The 13,922-nt window shown below is 45.4% G+C and overlaps 1 protein-coding gene across 6 annotated transcripts in view; it reads right to left on the minus strand.

Annotated features, from left to right (window-relative positions):
* PLCE1 (phospholipase C epsilon 1) overlaps nucleotides 1-13,922 on the minus strand; it is a 3,624,599-nt gene that overhangs the window by 1,722,223 nt on the left and 1,888,454 nt on the right. The window lies entirely within an intron of this gene.

Below are 13,922 nucleotides of genomic sequence, written 5' to 3' on the forward strand. Positions count from 1 at the left end.
GTTTGCCTACCCAAGTTATGGGACTGATGTCCTGGGAATTGAGATCACTTTGTTATGGACCAAAGGAACTTTGTTATTACAAACATTGAGAAGTCTGAAGGAAAAGAGTCTAGAGAAGCGCTTTGTAACAAGGTGCTTGCATGGCTTCGACAAAGAACAGGGCCGGGAGTGGTCAGATTGTCTGACTTGAAGATGTTACGCAGGATTGACTTGAGTGAATGGTGATCTCAATCAAATAGAGGCTGTGTCCTCGTGGGTTGAGGGTCCAGCAATCTACCTATGTATCTAAGTATGCGTGAATATATTCCCAGGGGGTTCTCAATCTTTAATTTGATACTTTGATGGCTCCTGTTTGAATTTTAGAGCATTATGATTATGATTAACCAATCATTTCAGGACAAGGCTACACCCATCTTGTGACGGTTAATTATTTCACCATAGGATTGCTTTGTTTACTGGTGGTGCATTTGCTGTCTTTTTTTGTATGTAATATGGTGTATTTTGTTTTTGTTTGTGTGCGCCCTCATGCCTCCGGGTCAATGGTGCGCGGTATAAATATCATAAAGTAACGTAAAAGTAAAGTAAACACACCAACTGCAAGAGCAAAAATGTTATCTACATTATAGAGTGTCCCTGCAATTTATTATATGTGGGCAAATCCATCTGTCCCATAAGACAACGCATCTCAGAGCACAGATCATGTATTAGGAAAAAGGTCTGTGACAAACCTCTATTAGACCATCACAAATCAAAGGGAAATACAGCCAAGGACCTGAAATAATTTATACTGCAAATGCTATAACTGCATCCGAGAGGAGGTAACATTGAAGCGAGTAAGTATTTGGTTTCCACTGCACGGCAGTACACAGCATTGGACATGGGGCTGAAAAATGTATGTGATTTACAAAAAATGAGCAGTTGGTAGTGTTGTTAATGAGTACTAGCTGAGACATCAGTTGAAAATCCTGACATTTAGGATGTAGGGTTGCCGTTTTTCCATGTCGATGAGGAAGTGACGTAGGGAGTGTATTATGCCCGTTTTCACTTTCTACGAAGCAACACCATCACTTAAGGCTGTTTCATTGCGGCAGTCTACCATCGCTGCTGCAGGCTGAACGGACGAAATGAGAAGTATTGGAAGGCTCCCAGCTGACATACCCCGCGCTAAGTGGAGCTGGCGTTTTTTCGCATGACACACATAGTAGGGAGGAATACAACAGGTTAGAGCTAATGTTAGCAACCACGAGTGACAAAGATTTAACAACAGCTACAAAACTACCAAGCGATAGCTGTCATTCCCACAGCACACAGAGGCATTTTGCAATAGGGGAAGAAGTACTGGGGCTCCCGTCCTGAAAAAGAGCGGGATATAAATGAAAAATGTGCACATGAGAGTGGCTAGATCCAGTCTAGGCACTGGTTTAGAATCATTGTTTTCCATTGCCCACAGATTAACTGTTACTGACCCGGCATGGGAGAACAGAATCCCCTGGGTGATATGGAAACCCCACTGCATTGTATATAATGATATCCCTATGAAGTAGAGCTCTGCAAGGAGGTGAGCAGAATGTGATGTTGTAGCAATACAAAACTACTTACTTGAGACATTATGAAAGTAACGAACAAGGGGTGAGAATCTGTTTCCCCATTTTTGTCGCCTATATACGTTTGCCAAATATAACGTGGACTTCCCTGGGTAGCCTAAATACACTGATAGAGTGAGGAGCCTTGTAAATACAAGGTATGCAGTTTGGTACATTAACTGTTCTTTTGAATTTGCCTAACTGATTCATTCAGTGTAAGAATAAATGTCAGACAGACCACTTTGATCTAAGAGAAGGCTTTATTGTTTTTGACCACAGACACACATGAACGCAAAAGCAAGCTTTGTTTTTTGTTGTCCTGATGAAGGCTGTACACAGCTGGAGCATCACAATCGCTCACATATCGTCTGAAACACAATGTGTCAACTAGATATCATATTTAAGCAATACACACATTGTTAAATAGGTGCCAGTGTCTATGGAGATAATCTTTTTCTGTATTTCTATATCCTGGAATTAAGTTCACTGTCCTTTATGTAGATGTTGCATGTTCTATTTCCTGTTGTATAGTTGCATTTATTCTGTCCGTATCCCTGTATTTAGTACAGGTGTATGTCATATATTTTCAGAGTAAGAGTAGGTTTTACTATGCATTAGTTATTTTGGGGTGTATGATTATTTAGTTTGTATCTCGGGCTGTGTGTATGTCACTACACTGAGTGTTCAAAACTAAAATGTATATGCTTTGTGCTTTTTAACATTTAAGATACAAAAATAAAATTTATATTTTTTGAATAATTCTGTGGAGTAATTCGCCAGGCTTGGTCTGTCTGACAAATAGGCCTTGATAATTGTTTGCAGGTTATGAGATTCATCAAGCCATCTGTACCTGAGGCAGTTGGAGAGAGAGAGAGAGAGAGAGATGATCCTAGAAGAAGGCTGCTGATGAACTGCAGCACTGCTGATGTGCTAGGACATATGGTGGATCCTATTTCAGAGGAGCTGAACCTATTCTTGGCGTGTCTGATGCTTTAAATAGCGACCAATGACACACTGGCACGGTCCCTGCCAAAGATACTGAATGCCTAAACCAGCCTGCATCTTTGAGCAGACACTGAAGGCTGCATTAGCTATAAGAGCGTGTGTCATCCCTTCTGAACTTCCTAGGCGCATCCAGCCAGGGGAGTCCAAGTTAAAAGGGGAACAGTGAAGACCAGCCTATGAACCTTTGCTTTTGGCTTTCTCCCTGTGACTACCCCAACCTTCCTAATTACTGTACTGTCTCTCCACACCGTGCTACTCACCTATAATGCATTCAATCGTGCTGCTCCTCCTACTCTTCTATCCCTATGATTTCTCCAATCACACTACAACTTCCTCCTTTCCTATTATAAAACTCACAACTCGAAATTCTCACTACTCCATCTCTCTTCCACCTCTATTCAACAAACAAAGTCAACAAGCTAACCACACCTCCTCTAACACCTATCCACCTCGCCTCTCTTCCTCTGAGACTCAATTTCTCTACTATGCTCTACCTCATCAAATCAACATTGTACTCTGGAATGCTCAGTCTGTATGCAACAAAACATCCTTAATCACTGACTACTTTCACTCCAGCCCTCCTCCCCTAGACATTCTTGCAATCAATGAAACCTGGATTTCTCCATCTGGCACTGCCACTCTGGCGGCCCTACACGCTTCCAAACTATCCTTCAGTCACTCTCCTCGACTGACTGGCAGAGGCGTCAGTCACATACTTTCTTCCAGCCTCAATGCCTCACAAATCTCCAATACCACATCCTCTCCAACATCTTCTGAATTCACCATCTGTACTATAGCTCTGCCTCACTCGGTTCACATCATCTCCATCTATCTGTCATGATTCCTGCCCCTCATGTCCCCAGCCCTCCAAGATGTCAGGCTGGAGCCAGGCCACGATCACCTACATGGCCCTCAAGGGTCTCTCCATCCCTCCAAAGACCCACTTGGAGTCAGACTTGGCGCTTGTGGCACCAGACTCACTCACTCCCATAGGATAACATTGGGGATTGGACTTGTAGTGCATTGATGGGGACAAGATGGAAGCCCCCACATATTTCGGTTCCCAGAACTGCATGTGTGGTCTAGTCTTTTGGGTGTGGTTCAGCCCAGAGATACCTGGGATACCCAGAGACTATTTAAGCCACACCCAGGTTGAGAAACATGCTTTGCGTTTTCTGCACCTGCAGCGTGACACTCACCGTGTTCGGATCCGTCTCCAGTAGGCCTGCATCTTTCTTCTGCGCTCTGCTCCTGCAAGAACAAGAACACCGTTAGGAACAGCCTTACCTTGCGGTGCTTCTGCCCATCATTCATCACTCCTTCTGTTCTGCGGGCATCTTCGGGGGTGTCATTCCCATCCCGGCACACCGCTTCCTAAGGAAAAGGGAAAAGAACAGAAAAAAGGCATTAGTAAGCATTCTGCAAATCTTCGCTTATTTTTAAATACTGTACGAGCTTCAAACGCTTACCTGAATCCCAGCCGCTCTGGGGGGAACTCTGTCTCCGGAACTTCTCATCCATCTGCAAGAGGGAAAAGACACTCCAGGTTAGTGTGGAAACATTTAGAGGCGCCGCATACCGCGCTTACCCTCCGCATTTGTTCTTCATAACTGGCATCCACGCTGGAAACATTGCGGCACCTAAAAGACACAGAAAAAGAACTCAGTTCAATACAAATACGAAAGGGGTGCATCGCGCATCACGCTCTCACTCACCTTGAGCGCTACTCATCTTAGCAACACGCCGCCATCCCCGGACGCCGGCCATCATCTAAGGAAGGAAAGGAACGAAGTTAGAGAACTGTTCGAAAGACTCATTGTACTTACCTGTCGGACTCTTGCCAGTGAAGTAACTAGGCAGCAACGAGCCTGCATCAATCAATGCGCCCGTGCGCTGAAAGCAGGACGGAGAGCACACTATCCAAGAAAACAAGGTGAGATGTGGATCAAAGGGAAGGGTTGGACCCCGGGGAAAAAGGGGTTCAAGCACACAGAGACAATAGGGAGTTAAACTCTACCAATCCTGTGTTTCAGGCCCAGTCTCCAGTCGAATTGCCTCCAGGGAAGGGTTCGAGGTCGTAAGAGGTCAGAACAGGCTGAGTGACGTCCCCGTGGATACCAGGTGAGCGTTACACTATCACCCTCCTGGTCCCACTGGACCATTCTTTGATGATCTTGGGTAACTCCTTGATTTCCTTTGGCAGATGGGGAGCAGGTGCAAGTGGATCTTGGTCACCTGGCCCCGGCCACCTGGTGCCTTCCTGGTTGCCACTCTTTTTCCCCACATAGCAAGCCCTGCCCACCTGGTGCCTTCCTGGTTGCCGCTCTTTTTCCCTACTTCGGAGCCCTCCAGCGTCTTTTCCTTTGCAGATAGGGAGCAGGTGCAACTGGATCTTGGTCAGCTGGCCTAAGCCCCTCCCACATGGTGCCTTCCTGGTTGCTGCCCTTTTTCCCCACTTAGCAAGCCCCGTCTACCTGGGGCCTTCCTGGTTGCCGCACTTTTTCCCTACTTAGGGAGCCCTTCAGCCTCTTTTTCTTTGCAGATGGGGAGCAGGTGCAAGTGGCTCTTGGTCACCTGTCCCGGCCACCTGGTGCCTTCCTGGTTGCCACTCTTTTTCCCTACTTAGCAAGCCCCGCCCACCTGGTGCCTTCCTGGTTGCCACTCTATTTCCCTACTTAGGGAGCCCTCCAGCCTCTTTTCCTTTGCAGATGGGGAGCATGTGCAAGTGGATCTTGGTCACCTGGCCTAAGCACCACCCACCATCTTAGCCCTGCCTCTTCCTTCCTGCTCTTAACTCTTAGATCAAGGGTGTCTCTCACCCGGGCGTCCGAAGCGAAGGGCAGTGTTAGGCAGAAACCTGTGCAGTTCCCTCTGGGACCACTGCAAAAGATTTAAGACTACAGGGTTTTGGCAGTAAACCCACTTGGTAGCAGTCTGTACCACACAGATTCACTTGGTAGCTGTGGCTGAGCAGTCAGACTTCCCTCAAGAAGAGTTAGGCAGTATATAGAGTATTCACAATAGGTCAAAAGAACACAGTAGAACAAGTAAACACTGACCAGGGTTTGGTGTAAAAGAGATATAATTATTTATTTAAAACCACATCTAGAAAAACACACAGGCACTAATAGTAAGCAATTCAAAAACACGGTCACTAAAAGATATACACTCCCTTAGAAGAATATTAGACAAGTCTTAAGTAAAGCCCCACTTATTTTCAGACAGCGGTGAGCGCTTAACGCAGATGGCACTCTAATAATTCGTTTTAAAAGGGAGAGAAAAGCAGAGAATAAATTGAAACAGGTCCCAACACTTTTACAAGAACACAACAAGAGAGGAAGGCAAAGTAAAACCGTGAAGTTAGAGTTCAGTATTCTGGATCCACTTTAATAGGATCAAACGAAATGTGTCCAAGGTCACACGGTTGCAGTGTACAAAAGTCTTGAAAAGGTTCAAAAAGAGTTGACCAAAGAAAGGGACCAGTTAGAAGGTCAAGGCGGCCAGCTCAGTCCAGAAGGTTAAGGGGTTATTATTACCTTGTAGCAATCTTTAGAAAGGGAGGCCTGGCGGACACGGTACCTTAAAGTGGTGAGAATACTCCAGCGGGGCCAGTTGTTCCTGGCAGCGGATGCAAGTCGGTGCTTCGTCCGGGGGAAGAGAGGATCTTGTCGGGGAGGAAGACAGGAGTCTGTTGCACTGCCAGGGAAGAAACCAGCCGCAGAGTTTCTCAGGTAAAAGGAGCGGTCCTTTGATTCGCGGTCCAGTGATAAGTGGCTATCCGGTTGGTGGGATGCTTGGCACGGGCAATTCGACCACAAGCCGGTCTGGGGTGCGAAGAGAAGAAGGTAAACTGGTTGTGCCCACCAGTCAGGGGAAGAAGCCTCTCCACCCGGGAGATCTTCTCTGTCGTCGGGAAGTGGTGAGTAGGTTCCGCAGGGCTCCACCGGTGGTGTCGTCGTGGTAGGTCAGCTCAGCTTCTCCCTCGTCGGATTCTCAGGTCCTGTGGCGACTTCTGAAGTTCCAGTCCCCAAAGCCCTGCTTTTATGCAGCACACCCCCATTCACTCAGCCTAGCTGTCAATCAAACATGCTAAGTGGTGAGCCGGCCGGCTCACCACTTGGGCAAATCACACAAGAGTGTGACTTGAGTTACCAAGGTAACTCAGTACAGGGTGCCTAAACCCCCTCCCACACCCCCTGTGGTACCCAGACAGAGTGGCACCACTTTTGCAGGCTTCTGTGGAGAAGCCTGCCAAAAAGTGGAACAAAGGGCTCGACTTGGGTTGGAGTCACAGAAGAGAACACAAACGCCATTTTAGAATCGAGTCCTGCCAAAAAATACCAACCGGCAAATTAATATTAAATAAATAAACCAGCGGTATGTTCGAGGCTATGAGAATTAAATAATTAAAGTTGGTAGCCTCGAACAATGGGAAAATCCCATAGGGATATATTCGCGGTCAAATATAAAAATTAGTATCCACTGCCACCAGCCAAAACTCGATCAGGGGGGACGGAGACATGCCCCCTTGACTAACAGACCCCGGGGCAATCGAATTGCCCCGACCAGTACGTCCACAATTTGATGGTTTGTACTGGTTTCTGTTAATAATTTGGGACTAGTAAAGACAATGGTGACTTTACATGCCCTGGGAGACAGTAGTCAGTCCCAGGGTATGGAGTCTATGGTGGGGTGTCACTATGACACCCCTGTGTCACTGCACGGAGGGTGCTGTATAACACACATAGTAAAAACACATGAGACCCTATGGAGTAAAGGACCCCATAGCCCATAAAACACTAACAGTCAAAGGAACACCATAAATCATGTCCAAGAGTGGGAGAAAAAGAGTCTCACTCTTGGCAGGAGAAAAAAACAAACTCCAGAAATCCAGCAAAGCTGCTGGGGGACTCACTAGGTTAGGAAATTCAGCCTAAAGAGAGAATTCTCCCTAACAGGCAGCCAAAAAAAAGGGCAATTCCTGTTTGGACCAGGAGGACCAAGGGCCTGACCCCCTGCTCAGACAGCAGGTAAGCATGTACCAACATGTGCTTGCTCCCTCTGTCCCCACAGGCCATCCCCACCCCTCTGATCCCCCCATGATGTTCCCTTGTGCCCTCCACTTCTCGCAGATGTTGCCTTTTTTGCTTGATTCTTCTACCATGATCCCCTCAGCCCCATCAGCCTACTTCTGCAGGAGTCTGGCCTGATATGTTCTGGTTTCACCATCACCGTCTTGTGGCCAATGCTGGATTTGACTTTATGGACTTCATTGATTCACAGTGCGTCACACTTTCTCATGGTGGCCCTGAATCATGATGTTCCCATCTTCATCTTGAATCCAGGCTTGCAACATTATGTGTTACTACTGACTTCTGCAATTGTATTCGCTCTCCCCTCTTGCTTCTCCACTCTTTTTGACTGCTAAATCTCTGTTCTCTCTTCCTCTCCCTTTCTCCCTTTTCCTATCTTCTCCCCTTACTTTCTTCTATGCACTTACTATATCAGAATTGTCCCAGGACCTAGTATGATAGCAACCTCGTCTGTCTCCTCCCTCCTTCCCTTACTTGGTTCCCCCCCGCAGCCCCTCCAGCACTATCTGATATGCCCTCAGACCTAGTACGATAGCCGCTTGTTTTGTTCCTCCTCTCCCTTTCTGCACCCCTCTCCCTCACCTTATCTATGTCTTAGCTCTTGCACTATATGAAATGTCGTCAGGCCGAGTACAATAGTTAATTTCACATCCTTACTGGTCATGGCCTGTAAGAATGTCATTGTATTTTCCCTTTTTCCCTCCCTTGCCTTAAAGCGCTTTGAAACACATTGTGTATAGGCACTATATAAATAAACTATCATATCATATCTTTCCACTAAACATCACCTCATTCTCTTAGGTGACTTTAACTTTCTCAGAAATCTGAACTTCAGTCTTTTCTTAGTGACCACGCCCTCCACTCTATCCATAACCTACCTACCCACACAGGGGGTAACTCTTTGGATCTCTTATTAATCTCCACCCCTCTCTCAGCCACTAACATAACTGTCACACCATCTATATATGATCACTCAATTGTTTCCACCATCTGCTTTCTACCCTGTGACCTTTCTTCAACACGTGCTTCACCTATTACAAAAAGGAAATGTAAACCTTATGCCATTCCCCCTTTCTCTCTGACCTACAGTTCTCACTCTCCTCCGTCACAGCTGATGCCTCTTCCACCAACACTGCATCCTCCAGTTTACAATCCCTACTATGACTCATTCTCCTCTCACTTCCCACTGCTTCCTTTCACCCATAGGTCTCTGCATTCTCAACCATGGGTTTCCCCATTCATAAGCACTCTCCGCACAGATAAGGGTTGGCTGCTGTGCAAATGTAGGTGTAGCTACTCACATGAGGGCCTGCAACTCTACCTCTCTGCCCTGAACTCTCTCAAGTCCACTCTTGACAGACTACCAAACCCTCATTAACTCTCACTCCAACAATCCTCACCAGCTACAGGGTACCCTAAACCCACTCCTCCTAAGTCTATGACTATCCACTCCACTATCACAGCTAATGACCTAGCTGAATACTTTGCTGCAAACATTTCCAAAATTGGAGACTCTCCCCTGATGTTCCTCACACTCCCTATTCCTATATGTTACACTCTGCATACTCTACCATTATCCTCTGCCTCCATCTCCCACTTTAGTCACACTAATACTGACAAAGTGCTATCCCTACTGATGAAGGCTATTCCCTCTTGTGCCCCATCAGACTGTCTTTCTGCCTCACACATGGTTGAACTCTTCAACCTGTCCTTCGACTCTGCTTGCATTCCCTCTTTTTTTCAAAACAGCCACGGTCATCCATTACCAATTTGTAAAATATCCACAACCTCTGAGAGTCGCTACAAGCAGGTTTCTGCTCCTGTTAGTCCATGGAAACCGCTCTCATGAATGTCTCCAATTCATTGCCTCTGCTAAGCATGCTAACCTATCCTCTATCCTAATTCTCCTTGACCTTTCTGCTGCCTTTAACACCGTCAATCAGTCCGATCTCCATAACACCCCCTTTCTTCTTGGGATTCGTGATCAAGTTCTTGCCTGGGTTGAATCCTATCTTGCGCCTTGCCAATTCTCTGTCTCCTGGTGCAACAAAACCTCTCAACTCACTCCTGTAACTACTGGTGTTCCACAAGGCTCTATCTCGGGCCCGCTCCTCTTTACACTCTACAACTCTGCTCTTGGGGCACTAATCACCTCCTTTGGGTTCTCTGGCCAACTCTTTGTGGACGACACCCAAATCCTCTTTTCTTTTCCTGAACTCTCCTCTTATCTCTCCATCACCATTTCCAGCTGTCTCTCTGCCATTAAATATTGGATGGCTTTGCACTCTCAGATGTCACACTATACCAAAACAGAGGTGCTCTTCTTCCCTGCCAAAAGCTCTCTCTCATTTATTCTTCTCCCTATCCAATTCCTACCCAACACTCCCCTGTACTCTTCTTCAGCTAGAAACATCTGCGTCATCTATGACCCTTCTGATACCTTCTCTACTTTCATCTCCAAAACTGGAAGAGCAGCTCGACTCAACCGTCTCAATATTAGGAACATCAGGCACCTCATTCCTTTCAGTGAGAAGGAAACTAAATAACTTGGTGGTCGATAAAGTCGCTCGGGAAAAGAAGCCACACTACTACAGAATTGAGAAGAATACTCATATAGATCTGCGCCAGTTGAATTATAATCATCAAAGTTTAATGAGAAAAGTTTGTCATATGGTGTCATGATGCCTACCCCCGGGGACCCAGACCAAGTCCAGCAACCCCGGAAGCAGGCATCAAGTTACCCCAAGCAAGCCCAACAACCCCTGCTAGGGGCTATTTGGGTGCAGTCCTGGCGTCTATGGTGCCAGGCTCATATGGAGGGTCAGTCCTGGCGCCATAGGCGCCAGGCTCATAGATTAAAATGTACCTGATGCAGCCCATGCTGCAAGAGCTCCAAGCCAAAAGAGGCTTGGAAGGGACTATTTTACCTAGGGACTATTTTTTTACTCGGGTGGGGCTGGGGAGGAATACTTACCTGGGACTACTTTGGAGGCTATTTAAACCACGCCCAAAGAGCAGCACACGCTTCGCGTTATTCTGCATCCAGCAGCGTAACGTTCACCGTGCCTGCAAGTCTGCATCCAGTCTTCTGCCACGCCCGCCTCAAGTTTGGAGCTCCTAGAAAAAGGGAGAAAGAAGGAAAAAAGGTTAGAACAAGAGCAATACCTTTGATCCTTACCTGAATTCCCGATTCATCGCGCCTTCGAGTTGGAAGAAAGAAGTTATTTTATGCGCGTCGCCTCGCCTGCTGCAGCGCCGCGCTGAACTCACCGGCCTTCGCAGCATCTTCACATTTCACTGCATCCTCCTGCATGTTCCCGCCGCACTCCGGCACCTAAGGAGAAGACAAGAACAGCAAGGTGAGCCAAGGGAATACACAGAGGAATACCCCCCATAGACTTACCTGATTTTACCACCGGGGGTACTATTCTTCTTCACGAGTCGGCGCAGCTTCCACTGCATCCTAGCCGAACCCCGGCCCCTAAGGGGAAACAAAAGGACAGCAAGGTGAAACAAGGGACTAACAAGGGGAACCCTCCTCACCACAAAAGACTTACCTGATTTTACCGCCGTAGGCATTATTCCCCGAGACTTCATACTTTCTCTCAGCGCCTGAATAAGGGAGAAAGCAACAGGTTACATACGGACATTACTTTATCGAACTGTGTTGGATAATACAAATCCTTACCAGAACATTACCGGCTGCCACGAGGAACTCTTCAGTAAGGCCAAGCCGCAACCTGCAATGAATCGTACAAGAGTGAAAGTCAGGCATTTGAACTCTTACGAATTACATACTTACGGCGTCTTGCTGGGAATATCGGAGTAAATATTGTCCTCGAACTCACCAATTCCTTTGAGCCAGTGAAGCAACTGGTTATCTACGCGCCCCTGCGCTCGATGCAGGATGGAGAGCTCATCTTTTCAAATCATCAGGTGAGACTATAAGAGGAGACATCCAAGGTGATCAGTGAGGAGAACAACAAGGTGTGGGGATTTACGCTCAACTCCACGGGTGGTTAATTCCCTTTCTCCACTTGCAGAAGAATATTCCTACGGGCCAAGCAAATGAAGCTAGGTGGGCCAGTCCAGACCATCCTCTCGGCCCTACGCGTCACATTGATGGAGCTCACAGCAGTCCAGTCCAGATCGACCCTCTGTGGGAGCCAGGTGAGCGTAACACATGGTGCCCTTAATGATGACACGTGTTTCGGCGTTCACCGTCTTTTTCAAAGCAGGGCTTGTGATATATAAATTCTGAAATGAGGAAACTGTACAAATAACAAGTATCAATAGGTGAACAGTCATGATAAGGATATACAGTAACATGACTGAGAATCAAGGATTGGTGAGGGGGATGATTTGTAGGAGGCAAGAAAAAAGAAACGGGGAACAAAAAATTGTAAGAAATCAAATACTCCATTGTAACATACATAGGCTTAGTTGTAATGACACTAAGATATTGGTAAGTATGTTCATATTTGTTTATACCTTAACACTGTTGGTTTAATGTTGTCAATCATATCCTCATGTCAATTTGCAAATATTTAAGTCACATCTATTGTGGGATTCAAATTTCACATAAATTATTCTTTATGGTGCTTTACTACTTGTTATAATCCATTAACACGTACATTTAAAGATGGACTCCTGTTAATTAGACTAGGTTTACATTATTTTGGAACAAGGACAATTAGTATGAATGGTGTCTCCTTACCATTGTTGTTCTGATTGTACTCTAACCCAGCATTTGATTAATTGGGTTAGATGCCTGCGAAAAATATTAGTGTAACAATATATCAGGTCGTCAGCGACACTATATATTCTGGTTTTGAACAATGTGATACATGCTTTTCTAATCTCTAAATCGGGACATTCATCCACACGTGGGCTCTATATTAGATTTGTGTGCTACCAATAGTTATAAAAGCATTCTCTTGATCTGCTCGCGGCATTCTATTAGTCTACTCGCGTTTGTTTGAACAAGATACAAGTTCCCAAAGCATGGGCGTGTCTCCCATTGTACAAAGCGTTTACTGTTTATGGCATGCGCGTCGTATTGCATACTATCTAACATTTAAGGAATTTAATTGATTTATACTGATTATTAAGCTTGTATGTTTAGTTGCTACTAGTCTTTATAAGTACGACAAATCTCGACGGTCTCTTACCTCGGCTCCGTGTTGCAATACCTCATGTTGGCTTGTTGTCAGGACACGGGTTGCCGTGGCCATGGACTATATTCTGTTTGGTTGCTACGGTGATGGTTGGTCAATTGTCCCTTTTGTTTTTTGGTACTAGTGTTGATACTAGCTAGTTTCCTAGTGCTAAGCCGCCATCTTTTGGGCATTCTCATATAGACTAAATGGTAGCATACGGATTCATATCCAATGTTATACAATGTATGCAATAATCTGGTCTACATGCCATTATCCGGATATTGTAAAAATGTATTCCAATCCACGCAGTGCACATAGTTGTGATTTACACTTAAAAATCACATTTATGCGAAAACGAAGTTCCACAAGCCTGGTTGGTTTGAATTGGAGAGCTAGCAATAGCTTTAGCTGTGTTTCCATCCAATGATAGGATACCCTATTGTTTGATTATATAAAAAAAACAAGAGGTTTTATTTATGAAAAGGTGAGTGATTAGATTACCATGATCTATTCAAAGTGTGCTCCTATTATGGGTACTTAGAGTCATATTCTAGCACTCAAACCTAAGGTGCCTCATCCATGGGGTGTTGCCAAGTAAACCCTTTAGATCGTGTCACTAGGGATTGTCCAATATTAAGTAACACAATGTCTAGCAATTATTTCTCAATGTATAACATTTATCACAGTAAATGTTCATATTTAACCCATTGATATGTCAAGTTACACCACATTCCATCTTCTTATTCCACTAAGATGTGCTATTCCCACCTCTATAAGAATTATACTATCTCATTATCAGAATTGAGGCCTGTAACAGTTGTGTTCAATTTACATATGAGTCTTGCCTCGGCTTGTCTGAGTACTTTGTTTGCCCCCTCTTCTTCCAAGGACAATTTTTTGGAAACCAATAAATCTAGTAGAAGTGCTGCTGCTTCTACTTCAACAACTTCACTTTTGTTAGAGTTTACCATGAGGTCATTCTCATTTGCCTCATAGCGTTCTACTTCATTTGTACTACTGAAGTCTTTCATCTATTAACAACCAGATATATAATGAAACAAATACATTTCCCAAAGATTGGG

Source organism: Ambystoma mexicanum, chromosome 8 (assembly GCF_040938575.1).
Source record: "Ambystoma mexicanum isolate Mex_15411 chromosome 8, UKY_AmexF1_1, whole genome shotgun sequence".
Classification (NCBI taxonomy): Eukaryota; Metazoa; Chordata; class Amphibia; order Caudata; family Ambystomatidae; genus Ambystoma; species Ambystoma mexicanum.